Genomic DNA, 12,856 nt, shown 5'->3' with positions numbered 1-12,856 from the left:
TCGTAAACTTGCCTAGTGCATGTAACAATTCTGCGGAATGTATAACCTCTCCTTGCTACCACGGGTAACGCAGTTACTTCTGCCACATCATTTAAAGTCGATTCAGTCACGAGCTCCGGACTCACCGTATGTGTATTATTTATAACTAGGACAGTTTAATATCTCATGTGTTTCCTGTTATAACTTTGTGAAATAAATGTACAATAACCGAATTCATCTCGGTGTCATTTCGGTAGTTAGGTAACACCATGTCACTTGTATATACACTACTGGCCATTAAAATTGATACACCACTAAGATGACGTGCTACAGACGCGAAATTTAACCGACAGGAAGAAGATGCTGTTATATGCAAATGATTAGCTTTTCAGAGCATTCACATAAGGTTAGCGCCGGTGGCGACACCTACAAATGTGCTCACTTGAGGAAAGTTTCGAACCGATTTCTCATACACAAACAGCAGTTGGCCGACGTTGCCTGGTGACACGTTGTTGTGATGCCTCGTGTAAGGAGGAGAAATGCGTACCATCACGTTTCCGACTTTGATAAAGGTCGGATTGTAGCCTATCGCGATTGCGGTTTACCGTATCGCGACATTGCTGCTCGCGTTGGTCGATATCCAGTGACTGTTAGCAGAATAAGGAACCGGTGGGTTCAGGAGGGTAATACGGAACACCGTGCTGGATCCCAACGGCCTCGTATCACTAGCAGTCGAGATGACAGGCATCTCATACGCATGGCTGTAAGGATCGTGCAGTCACGTCTCGATCCCTGAGTCAACAGATGGGGACGTTTGCAAGACAACAACCATTTGCACGAATAGTTGTACGACGTTTGCAGCAGCATGGACTATCAGCTCGGAGACCATGGCTGCGGTTACCCTCGACGCTGCATCACAGAAAGGAGCGTCTGCGATGGTGTACTCAACGACGAACCTGGGTGCAAGAATGACAAAACGTCATTTTTTCGGATGAATCCAGGTTCTGTTTACAGCATCATGATGGTCGCATTCGTCATTGGCGACATCGCGGTGAACGCACATTGGAAGCGTGTATTCGTCATCGCCATACTCGCGTATCAACCGGCGTGATGGTATGGGGTGCCATTGCTTACACGTCTCGGTCACCTCTTGTTCGCACTGACGGCACTTTGAGCAGTGGACGTTACATTTCAGATGTGTTACGACCCGAGGCTCTACCCTTCATTCGGTCCCTGCGAAACCCTACATTTCAGCAGGATAGTGCACGAACGCATGTTGCAGGTCCTGTACGGGCCTTTCTGGATACAGAAAATGTTCGGCTGCTGCCCTCGCCAGCACATTCTCCAGATCTCTCACCAATTGAAAAGTCTTGTCAATGGTGGCCGAGAAACTGGCTCGTCACAATGCGCCAGTCACAACTCTTGATGAACTGTGGTATCGTGTTGAAGCTGCATGGACAGCTGTACCTGTACACGCCATCCAAGCTCTGTTTGACTCAATCCCCAGACGTATCAAGGCCGTTATAACGGCCAGAGGTGGTTGTTCTGGGTACTGATTTCTCAGGATCTATGCACCCAAATTGAGTGAAAATGTAATCACATGTCAGTTCTAGTATAATATATTTGTCCAATGAATACCCGTTTATCATCTGCATTTTTTCTTGGTGTAGCAATTTTAATGGCCAGTAGTGTAGATTAACCAAGGCTATCAGCCATACTTATGTTGAGGGACATTATCTCTTATGCAGTTCAGTGGTGCAAGTCTTCTTTTAAATAGCAGGTAGCCTCCGATGAGCCAACAGGCAATAGGATATACTCCATTATGTTGTATTAATCATTGATGCCCAGGTGTCAGGTGACCCTTGCATTGAATTACAGTATTAACAGAATCAAGTGGCAGCAGACATAGTCCCCCTATAGTAACAAAATATATTCATTAGGTGACCCTGACACGAGATTATTCTTTATTAATAAATAACTTTCAATCAACTTACCCTTCCAGGTTGATTCATCAGTACTAATAGTTATTTTCACCATAATATGTAGTGCCAACAGTGACGTACGGAAGAAATGGTGTTACAGGATCGGGGAGTCTTTCGTGGTTATAGTGTATTCCCCTTATTGCACTTAAGAAAAAGCTAAATTCGGGATGATATAAACATCTTCTACTACATTGTGTACTACTTACAGTAGAGGAACGGTTCAGAGATAAATACTGTTTGTGTTAGCATGGCAGTTCCAGAAGGCTTTTGATACCGTTCTTCACAAGCGACTATTAATCAAATTGCGTGCATATGGAGTATCGCCTCAGTTGTGTGACTGGATTCGTGATTTTTCTCTCAGAGAGGTCACAGTTTGTAGTGATAGACGGTAAATCATCGAGTAGAACAGAAGTGATACCTGGCGTTTTGTTCCTGATTTACATAAATGATCTAGGTGATAATCCAAGCAGCCCCTTTACATAGTTTGCATATGACGCTGTAATTTACCGTCTAGAAAAATCATCAGATGATCAATTCCAATTTCAAAATGATCTAGAGAGAATTTCTGTACGGTGCGAAAGGTGGCAATTGGCTCTAAACAAAGAAAAGTGGGAGGTCATCCACATGAGTACTAAAGGTAATCCGATAAATTCTGGATATACGATAAATAACACAAATCTAAGGGCTGTCAATTCTACTAAATACCTAGGAATTACAATTACGAGCAACTTAAATTGGAAAGACCACATAGATAATATTGTGGGGAAGGCGAAACAACGTTCCCACAACAAATACACTATATGATCAAAAGTACCCAGACACGTAGCGCCCTCCATCGGTAATGCCAGAATTCAATATGGTGTTGGCCCACCCTTAGCCTTGATGACAGCTTCCAATCTCGCAGACAAACGTTCAATCAGGTGCTGGAAGGTTTCTTGGGGTACCGCAGCACATTCTTCACGGAGTGCTGCACTGAGGAGAGGTATCGATGCCGGTAGGTGAGGCCTGGCACGAAGACGGCGTTCCAAAACATCCCAAAGGTGTTCTATAGTTTTCAGGTCAGGGCTCTGTGCAGGCCAGTCCATTACATGGTTGTTATTGTCGTGTAACCACTCCGCCACAGGCGAGCGTTATGAACAGGTGCGCGATCGTGTTGAAAGATGCAGTCGCCATCCCCGAATTGCTCTTCAACATTGGGAAGCAAGGAGAGCAAGCCCCCTTCACGAAAAACACGACAACACCATAACACCACCGCCTCCGAATTTTACTGTGGGCTCTACACACGCTGGCAGATGACGCTCATCGGCATTCGCCATACCCACAACCTGCCATCGGGTTGCCACATTGTGTACCGTGATTCCTCACACCACACAGCGATTTTACACTGTTGAATCGTCCAATGTTTACACTCCTTACACCAAGCGAGCCGTCGTTTGACATTTACCGGTGTGATGTGTGGCTTATGAGCAATCGCTCGATCATGAAATCCACGTTTTCTCACCTCATGCCTAATTGTCATAGTACTTGAAGTGGATCCTGATTCAATTTGGAATTTCTGTGTGATAGTCTGCATACATGTCTGCCTATTACACATTACGACCCTCCTCAACTGTCGGCTGTCTGTGTCTCTTTTCTGCTGTATGTGTCCCTTCACGTTCCCACTTCACTGTCACATCGGAAACAGTGGACCTAGGGAAGTTTAGAAGTGTTGAAATCTCTCATACACGTACAGACGTATGACACAAGTGACACCCGATCACATGACCACGTTTGAAGTCCGTGAGTTGCGCGGAGCGCCCCATTCTGCTCTCTCACGATGCCTGATGACTACTGAGGTCGCTGATATGGAGTATCTGGCAGTACGTGGCAGTACCACACACCTGATATGAAAAAGATATGTTTTTGTGGGTGTCCGGATATTTTTGATCACAAAGTATACGACTGAAAAATATATCGTGAAAAGAAACCTAACCCTCCGTGCTGTGAAAGGTCACGTAATTTGCTGTCACATAAATGAAGAGCAACTGTGAGACGTCAGTCGCATCTAACCATAATCCAGAATGACGTCGACTGAATAAGCCCATCTTCAGATGGGCGGGACCACATGTTGCCAAGGTTGTTTCGCTATGCTGCAGAAGTTTCGCTGGTAAACTCTTACACAGTCTTCATATAGTCCCGACTCTCCCCATGTGATTTTCATTGTTTTGAAGCCGTAAAGACAGACATTGATGGCCGTCGATTTGCTTTGGGCGAAGAGAGGTACCTGCGATCATGGTTCGTTAGACAACAGCAGACATTTTTCCACGAAGACATTGGCCGTCTAATCTCCCTGCAGGATATTTATATTAACAGTTATGGCGATTAATTTTCAAATAATATACAGTTTACTTACTTTTTTCTATCTACCTCGTTTTCATTTGCTGCCTGTTACAGTAAGCGAAACCTTTTTTCCTTTCGGAAAGCTCGTAAGGGTCTGAAAGTGCGGGTAAAGTTTGTAGCAAGCCACTAATTGCTCTCGTTCTCAAATAATGGATGAACATATTCTGGGTATTTGCGCGCGGTTCGTCACTCTCCTTTGTGAGGTATGTGCTTCTAAATTCCACAGCACTTATTTCCAGATCTTCTGCAGGACCCTTGTTTCGACACTGTTTTCCTGAGTCCATTTCGTCACTACTCGTTATGCACTACAGCAAAACTCTGTGTGATTCTGTCAGTGTGATACTCCCATGTCCTTCATGCTAATTATTCTACCTTTCCCGTGTCCCAAAGACGTCGATAAATTGCGCTTCCATGTCCTCCGGGTGTGTTGTATTGCAATGCCCACCTAAAAACTTTCAGCACTGGGACACACCCATTAGTCATCGTGTAGTCACACTATTCTTACTCTGTAGGAACGGCTTCTTTCTGATTTGGATATACTGGCAATAAACTATCACGAGGATGATATTCTAACCAAAATAACCCACAGACATGGAACTACTGGACTATCAGCTTGGTAGCGTCGGTCAAGGTGTTCGTGATGTAATAGTTTTCAATATGTGTCAGTGTATTTCAATTTTTCATCATCCAACGTCTACTCAACTAAATTATTCTTACTGGTATAAAATTAACGTCTTCATTATTGCCATAGCGCATAGAGGGCGTTGCAAAACGTAACGGACAAACATCGAGAGGTTGAAGAGGGTGTCCTGAGGAACAAATCGAGGATAGAAATCCACGTCCGGAAACGTCAAGCAACGACGCTACAGGGCGTCGAAGTTAAAGGTGCCACCGCCTGCCCCTAGGGCGCCACTTCGGCAGCAAACGTGACTTTTTACGCCAACGGATCTTTGTACGCTGACGGATAGTAGGCGGAACGTGTCGCAATTGTTTTATTTATTCAGTGATCACGGCTGGTTGCCACGATAGCCAGTGGAGAAGATAGAGCTTTCTGCTGCGTGGAAAGGCCTTACCTATCATGAATTCGCTGCTCTGTTGCCTTGATGGATGACGGTTTCGGACACTGATTTCAACCCGCAGTTTCTTTTTCTCCTGGAACACTCTCAAATCTTCTGTGTTTTTAGTATAAAGGAGATGTTGTAGCTGACAATCTGAAAGTTTTTACAGCACAACTTTTATTTACAGGAGTCTACAAAAACGAAAAGTCACAATCACAAAGCCAGTAAGAATTTCCTACTAGGGGTAACAAAAGATAACTTCTAAGTTTCTCACAAGAGTCCGTGGTTACAGACACTTACACTCAAATCCAAATCCTATTCCGATGGCGAAGATGTAGTCTTCCGTGGAGACGTCCTGGATGTCGGTATTCGGCGTCAAATGACGTCCGGTGCTGGTTCTAGCCTTTAAATAGTATTGGCTAGCCAATCAGATGTTGGTGTAGTAATACTTCCTGCAAGCCATCTCGAACTCCCTCTACAGGAAGTAGTACGCGAGAATGTCTGTTTCCAAAACAGCCGATGTTTACCATTCCTTACGCTTTGGGCGTAGACAACCTCGGTGCTGTGTGGTGTTAGATGTGTGCCGGCCCGCAGGAGCTAGCTTGGCGACGGCGTAACAGGAGGAAAACAAACCGCAGATGGAAACCTGTGTCTAAAACCGTCATTCACTGCGGCAACAGAGCATCACATTCATAGGAGACAAGGCCTGTTTACGTAGCAGCCAATTCTGCCCTTTCCACTAGCGATCGTGGGAACCAGTCGCGACCACTGAATAACAAACAGCATTGCGAGACGTTCTACCTGCTGTCTATCAGCGTAAAAAGTCACGTTTCCCGCCGAAAGGGTGACCTAGCGGCAGGTGCTGGTGTCTGAAACTTCGACGTTCTGTAGCGTCGATGGATGAGGTTTCAAGATGCGAGTTCTTTCCCCAAATTTGTTCCTCAAGACGCCCTCTACAAACCGTCGAAGTTTCTCGGTATTCTTTTGGAACACCCTGTATATACACTACTGGCCATTAAAATTGCTACACGAAGAAGAAATGCAGATGATAAACGGGTATTCATTGGACAAATATATTGTACTAGAACTGACATGTGATTACATTTTCACGCAATTTGAGTGCATAGATCCTGAGAAATCAGTACCCAGAACAACCACCTCTGGCCGTAATAACAGCCTTGATACGCCTGGGCATTGAGTCAAACAGAGCTTGGATGGCGTGTACGGGTACAGCAGCCCATGCAGCTTCAACACGATACCACAGTTCATCAAGAGTAGTGACTGGCGTTTGTGACGAGCCAGTTGCTCGGCCACCATTGACAAGACTTTTCAATTGGTGAGAGATCTGGAGAATGTGCTGGCCAGGGCAGCAGCCGAACATTTTCTGTATCCAGATAGGCCCGTACAGGACCTGCAACATGCGGTCGTGCATTATCCTGCTGAAATGTATGGTTTCGCAGGGATCGAATGAAGGGTAGAGCCACGGGTCGTAACACATCCGAAATGTAACGTCCACTGTTCAAAGTGCCGTCAATGCGAACAAGAGGTGACCGAGACGTGTAAGCAATGGCACCCCATACCATCACGCCGGTTGATACGCCAGTATGGTGATGACGAATACACGCTTCCAATGTGCGTTCACCGCGATGTCGCCAAACACGGATGCGACCATCATGATGCTGTAAACAGAACCTGGATTCATCCGAAAAAATGACGTTTTGCCATTCCTGCAGCCAGGTCCGTCGTTGAGTACACCATCGCAGGCGCTCCTGACTGTGATGCAGCGTCAAGGGTAACCGCAGCTATGGTCTCCGAGCTGATAGTCCATGATGCTGAAAACGTCGTCGAACTGTTCAGGCAGATGGTTGTTGTCTTGCAAACGTCCCCATCTGTGGACTCAGGGATCGAGACGTGGCTGCACGATCCGTTACAGCCATGCGGATAAGATGCCTGTCATCTCGACTGCTACTGAAACGAGGCCGTTGGGATCCAGAACGACGTTCCGTATTACCCTCTTGAACCTACCGTATTCTGCTAACAGTCATTGGATCTCGACCAACGCGAGCAGCAATGTTGCCATACGATAAACCGCAATAGTGATAGGCTACAATCCGACCTTTATCAAAGTCGGAAACGTGATGGTACGCATTTCTCCTCCTTACACGAGGCTTCAGAACAACGTTTCACCAGGCAACGCCGGTCAACTGCTGTTTGTGTATGAGAAATCGGTTGGAAACTTTCCTCATGTGAGCACGTTGTAGGTGTCGCCACCGGCGCCAACGTTGTGTGATTGCTCTGAAAAGCTAATCATTTGCATATCACAACATCTTCTTCCTGTCGGTTAAATTTCGCGTCTGTAGCACGTCATCTTCGTGGTGTAGCAATTTTAATGGCCAGTAGTGTATGATGACTGGATAAGACATTAGGCTTAACCCTAAAAGAGCAGACTGGTTACTCGTAGCTGCACATAAAGCTACACGTCTTCACTGGGCCAAAAACACAAAAACTGGATACTAGCTGACTGGAGGCGAGTAGTGTGGTCCGAAAAGTCCTGTGTTTGCCTCTTTCCAAATAATACGAGGCACCGATTGCTCTATATCCCTCCGATGCATTTAACACGCAATGTGTGGAGAGTGGAGTTCAGGTCAGAGGAAGTAAAATATTATATCTGATTTTTGGGCTCTCTTCTCCGTTCGATCTGGAATGTTTCGTAATTGTGCAATGTGCGTTTGTTGTAGCTGCACAGTCTTATTAAAAGATGCTTGTTTGGTAACTCTATGAAGATAACTTTGAAGTTGGGTCTGAGCACGGATCTGTTTGGCAGATTTCCGTTGATGAGACGATGAATATCTGTTTTGCTTCGGTGACTAAGGTTGAAGGCATTCAACATAAAATGACCGAGAGGTGGACGTGCTTGGTCACTTGTAATTTCAATAGCTTTATTGCACAAAAGTACACAAGATAGATATAATGTGGAGGGAGTTTTCAAGGAAGTTGTGGGTGAGAGATGCAGCGGCGCGATGGATAATCGGAGATACAATTAACTGACGGAATTGTGTAGTGCCCAATTCTCCGGCCTAGAGGTTTTCGAAGTTCTTTTTTTCTGTCTGTTCTTAGTTCCCCGATTATGGAGCTACGACAACACACTAGATTCTTACGCTACAATGGTACACACAACGTAGGAAGTTACAGGTAAAAATTACTGGAAAAAGCAGAATGCCCGCACGACTTACTCCCTTAAGCTCCTCTCAGGGGTCTCGCCTGAAAACTGTAGCAGCTCTGTAACTTAAATACAGGATGATCAATCGTTAACGAAACCGCTTTCGCGGCGTGTGGCTGGCTGGCGTGGCCGGCTGCTGTGTCCGTGCCGCGGGTGACAGGAGGTCCGGAGATAATACAGTACGACTTGTCGCGTTTAAAAATGTTTCAAATGGCTCTGAGCACTGTGGGACTTAACTTCTGAGGTCATCAATCCTCTAGAACTTAGAACTACTTAAACTTAACTAACATAAAGACATCACGCACATCCATGCCCGAGGCAGGATTCGAACCTGCTAAGGTAGCGGTCGCGCGGTTCCAGACTGTAGCGCCTAGAACCGCTCTGCCACTCCGGCCGGCTTGTCGCGTTTAATATGGCTCTAAGCACTATGGGACTTAACATCTGAGGCCATCAGTCCCTTAGACTTAGAACTATTTAAACCTAATTGACTTAAGGACATCACACACATCCATGCCCGAGGCAGAATTCGAACCTGCGGCCGTAGAAGCAGCGCGGTTCCGGACTGAAGCACCTAGGCCGCTCGGCCACAGCGGCCGACCTTGTCGCGTTAATTGTTTCTAAGATACAAAACAAACACTCGAAAAGAAAAATAAGTTACTCACGCATTAAGCAGGGAGATGCTGGAACTGCCGCCCTTCGTTCTTCAAGCATTTGTGACACCTACTTAGGAAATTGCTCATTACGCTCTCTAGTCCCCTCTGAGAAACGGCAGCAATTTATTGACGAATGATAGTTTTTATGTTCACCTAAAAGTTTCATGATTTGATCTGTACACTTTCTCTTTTAATGCACTCCAGAGATGGGGTCAAATTGGGTGAACGAGGAGGCCATATGTTGTTAGTGGTAACTATCTTCAAACAGACCGCAAACTTACCGTAATGAGACGCTGGTTGTATATGCCTGGGCAGGGTACTAGTGAAAGGTCGCGAAAGCACATTCTGTCTCAGTTAATTCACCAAAATTGTACCGTTAATTATTTACCTGAAAAAATAGTGCTTATTATTCTCTCACTGCTAATAGCGCACCATGTTACTCCTATTGTTTTTTATCATGCAGGGGTGCGTTGTGTATTACGTTATGCTTTCCAGAACTCCAGTAACGGTTATTTCGTGAATTAACGTATCCATTTAGGTGGGAACATGATTCGTCCGAAAAGAAAGTTGGGTGAGGGTCAATTTCTTCCTTATGCATCCTATTCAAAATCCATTCACAGAACCGTAAACTTTCTGCAGGGTCTCCCGGTTTAGGTTCTTGCACTGCAGTTATTTAATAGAGCTGTAGCGTCAGTAATGTTGTAGCCATTTGTACAGAGCCATAGGAAATTCCCATTTGCAGAGGAAGACGTCGAACTGATTTTCTAGGAAACCTTTTCCAGAGCATGCCCAATGTTATTCAAAGTTTGTTCTGTGTGCACTGTACGTGGCTGTCTCTTCCCTGTTGCGAACACTTCCCGTTTCGCGAAATTTATTTATCAATCAATGAATCGTACTCCAATTAGGAATATGACCATCAGGAAATTCCTCTTGAAATAATCTCTTTACTGCACGAGCTGTTTCTGTACGCACATAAGAATCATACATGACTATTCTTTGGTGAATATAATACCTGTATTTCGCAATTTCACTTGAAACACTTTCACTCAATAAACTGTATTTATTTATTGCAAGTTTAAAAACCTGTTATCTGATGTTTTGAAACAGGTCGTATATCTTGCGGTTTTCGTTTGTCTTTTTTGTAGCTTTTTGTAGCAATACAGTGTGTTGCGTCGCCTAACAAACACGCGCTACCTGTGCAAACAAAGGCCACTCAGCGGAGGGGAAATACACTCTCCGCCAGCTCCTGCGCTGGCTGGCTGCCGGCAGGGCAACAAAATCCACGCCAGGCAGCCGTGTTAACGCCCAGGGCGAATTTTGCACAATGGCAAGAAAGAGAGGAGACGGGGGATACTTGCATCGTGAGACATATTACTGCAATACCTGTAGAAGGCCACTCAAGATATTCAGCAGCACAAGTGGCAACGATCAGTCACAGGTACGGGTGTCAAACGTATTTCACAGCATGCAAGGGCGTCCATACCCGGGGGAAAGGGTGGGGGTGGTTGCGTGGCCCCCTCCTAGCGCTCAGCAAACGAAAAAAAATATAGTGTAGTCAGATATTTTTCTTTGAGGAAAATGATTGAAGAGTCAGGTTTTTAACACGACTGGACATGGAACTGTTTTATGGTTACTTTCAAGTCAGCATTCATCTTCCAAAATATTGGAAATACTCCATACTTGAGCAACCCCCCCCCCCTCTCCTTCTACTAGTTATCGTATGGGCGTTCTTCACAGCACAATATGGTTTGCAATTCCCTTTCCCTGAAAACGCCTTCTTGCGCAAGTCACGTGTTTAACATCAGCTCACTTCCTGCGCAGTGGCTGGTGATTAATGCACTAACCACCTAAGTAAAACGCTACCTGTCAATGTTTTTTTGGTCTCGTATTAATAATTAACATTTATATAACAGACACTGACGTTTTCATTAATATAACAAAGAAACAAAAACAAGCACCGTCCGAACAGCCCTTGAAGACCCAGTGGTACCGACCGGCAGCCATGTCATCCTCAGATCTCAGGCATCATGAGTGGGGCTACGGAGGGGCATGTGGTCAGCACGCCGCTCTCTCAGTTGTTGTCAGTTTTGGTGACCGATGCCGCTACTTCTCAATCGAGTAGCTCCTCGGATGGCCTCGCATGGGTGGAATACTTCTCACTTGCCAACAGCACTCGGCAGACCCAGACGGTGACTCATCCAAGTGCCAGTCAAGCCCGACAGCGCTTATCTTCGGTGATCTGACGTAATCCATTGTTACCACTGCAGCAAGGCCATTGGCATAATAAACATACTATTTACTTTTTAACCTTAGTATGTGACAGAGCTATGTTAATTGTTTCAGAAGAAGTCAGTAATCAACACTGTGAAGGTTAACGACAAACACCTTAGCAGTAATCCAAAATAGATAAATTTTGTAGAAACTATAACAATTATTGTGTTTTTTAATTGCATTCCTGCAGCTCATGCACCAAACCTTTTTTAACTTATACAGTGAATCTACTGCGCTTAAGTATATTGTTTACAGTTAGTAAAGGTTATTACTGTAAGTTACTTTCTCAACCGTTTATTTGCATCAGGACAGGAATAGTTTCCCAAAGTGTTTTTAACAAAGCTCACTGCACAAATTACCTTTCCAGCGAGGTGCTAATAAAAGTACCACTACAAATTGTACGAAATGTGTAATACTTAAGATTGGAAAGTTCCCACGTAAATAAACTTTTAGGAGATATTTTGATTGTGTTCTAGATGATACAACATGATCACTCTACTTCAGTTTATACGATACACTCATCCCGATAAGGAAAGTGTCTGCAAATGAATACTTACTGGCTCTATCATCATTAATGTGGGATGCATGCTGTCAGTTAATTAAAAACCTACTTCTGCAGGCCACTATAGAAACAACTGTGAAACATAACGCAAGACTGCAGTGAGTAAAACAAAAGATGAAACGTATTTCGAGTTTTTAAAATCATGTTAGTCCTTTGATCAGAGGAAAATGCGTATGTTACCTTTAGTTAGAGATCTAAGTGTAATATACTCATATTAAAGCATAGGTAGAGAGCGTAACATGAAAAAAGGTACCATGACGTGCTGATGTAATAAAATTTAAGGGAAGGGTTATAAGGGCGATAAAACTGTTACCATTTAGCCCCAAATTATACAGAATGGACTTACTGTGAGGATAGGAATAAATACTCTCTACAGACGTCGACGAAACAGCTGTCTATTACGGACATCAGCGAACCAAATTTGTATCCGGAGAATGAGTGAAGTATGAAGGATATTCGGAAAGTAATGTCCGGTAGGTCACTTCATGGAAACCAGTGTCAAAATCAAAAAAATATTTTATTTGCAACGACTACTTTTTTACATAGTCGCTGCTTCGACTCAGTCTCGTCATGGAAGGCAGCCGCTTGTCCTTTCCGCCAATTCTCTGCACTGGTCTGCAGCTCATTGTGTTTGCCAGAACGTTGTCTTCATAGCCAGGGGTTCATATGAATAGATATGAAACTCAGTGGAAGCCATTTACCGGCTTTACTGTGGGTGTGCAAACACTTCCCATCGAAAACCCTGCAGGAGC

This window comes from Schistocerca americana, chromosome X, assembly GCF_021461395.2.
Source record: "Schistocerca americana isolate TAMUIC-IGC-003095 chromosome X, iqSchAmer2.1, whole genome shotgun sequence".
Taxonomy (NCBI): Eukaryota; Metazoa; Arthropoda; class Insecta; order Orthoptera; family Acrididae; genus Schistocerca; species Schistocerca americana.
Note: the sequence above shows the minus strand (reverse complement) of the source record.